The sequence below is a fragment of the Somniosus microcephalus genome, chromosome 28, assembly GCF_052327205.1.
Source record: "Somniosus microcephalus isolate GS21.2 chromosome 28, FLI_Smic_1.0, whole genome shotgun sequence".
Lineage (NCBI taxonomy): Eukaryota > Metazoa > Chordata > Chondrichthyes > Squaliformes > Somniosidae > Somniosus > Somniosus microcephalus.
This window is the reverse complement of record NC_141014.1, coordinates 12,736,796-12,738,340: the sequence shown is the minus strand read 5'-3', so window position 1 is coordinate 12,738,340 and position 1,545 is coordinate 12,736,796. Positions and strand designations below refer to the sequence as shown.

General features: G+C 45.6%; 1 non-coding gene across 1 annotated transcript; it reads right to left on the bottom strand.

Moving 5' to 3' along the window:
- Window positions 1–266: 266 nt before the first annotated feature.
- On the bottom strand, window positions 267–339 carry trnar-ucu (transfer RNA arginine (anticodon UCU)). The gene has a single exon. It is a non-coding gene; the product is annotated as a tRNA-Arg (tRNA).
- Between the last annotated feature and the right edge of the window lie 1,206 nt (window positions 340–1,545).

Below are 1,545 nucleotides of genomic sequence, written 5' to 3'. Positions count from 1 at the left end.
CCTGGGCCGACGTCCATTTCTCCACCGTTTCCGCATCTTATGGTGGCCTCCAACTTCACCAGTGCTTTCTGCCACACAACACTTCTCCACATTTCCACAGAAATACCTCCAGCATACCTCTCGGTTACTCTGCCCTCCCAAATCCCTTCAGAATGTCTATCAACTTGCGAACACTGCCCTGACCATCTACGAGTTTATTCTGGATGGCTGCATTGACATTCTGGGCCTTCACGGCTATATCATCGTGCCAATCTTTAAAAAAACATCACCCCAGATGGGACTCGAACCCACAATCCCTGACTTAGAAGGCCAGTGCCTTATCCATTAGGCCACTGGGGTTGCATATAAAGAAATGAAAATCATGAGACTTAAGGGTCAGTTTGTGACCGCCAAATCATTATTTACAGGGCAAATTATTCTCACAGCACACAGAAAATCTTTGATTAGGATTTAAAATTCACATTGTTGGGTGGCTAATGAATCGATTCACCCCATTCTTCCCATGTGGCCCGAACACTACAGTAGGTAATCAATCAAACCCAAACTGCACAGCCAGAGTAAAGTTTGTACACAATTTCAAACTTAGCAGATGACACAAAACTTGGAAGTGCAGTGAACAGTGAGGAGGATAGTGATAGACTTCAAGAGGACATAGACAGGCTGGTGGAATGGGCGGACATGTGACAAATGAAATTTAACGCAGAAAACTGATACATTTTGGTAGAGGGAGTGAAGAGAGGAAATATAAACTAAAGGGTACAATCCTAAAGGGGTGCATGAACGGACAGAACTAGGGGTGTATGTACACAAATCATTGAAGGTGGCAGGGCAGCTTGAGAAAGCAGTTAAAAAAGCTTACGGGATCCTGGACTTCATGAATAGAGTTGTAGAGTCATCGAGTCATAACGGCACAGAGGGAGGCCATTCAGCCCATCCAGTCCGTGCCAGCTCTCTTTAGAGCAATCCAGTCAGTCCCATTCCCCCGCTTTATTCCCATAGCCCTGCAAGTTTATTTCCCTCAAGTGCCTATCCAGCCTCCCCTTGAAAACATTGAGTGTCTCCACTTCCACCACTTCCGTCGGCAGCGAGTTCCAGGTCATCACCATTCACTGTGTAAAAAGGTTTTTCTCACACCCCCCCTGTATCTCTTGCCCAATTCCTTAAATCTGTGTCCCCTAGTCCTTGTACCATCAACTAGTAGGAACAGCCTTTCCCCGTCTAGCCTATCCAAACCCGTCATAATCTTGTACACCTCGATCAAATCACCCCTCAACCTCCTTTGCTCTAACGAAAATAAATCCAGCTTCTCCAACCTGTCCTTATAGCTAATATCCCCCATCCACGGAACCATTCTGGTAAATCTCCTCTGCACTCTCTCAAGGGCCTTCACATCCTTCCTAAATTGTGGTGACCAGAACTGGATGCAATACTCCAGTTGTGGTCCAACCAGCGCTTTATAAAGGTTCAGCATAACTTCTCTACTTTTGTACTCAAAACCTAAAGCCTCTATTTATGAAGCCCAAGATCCCATATGCTTTGTTAACC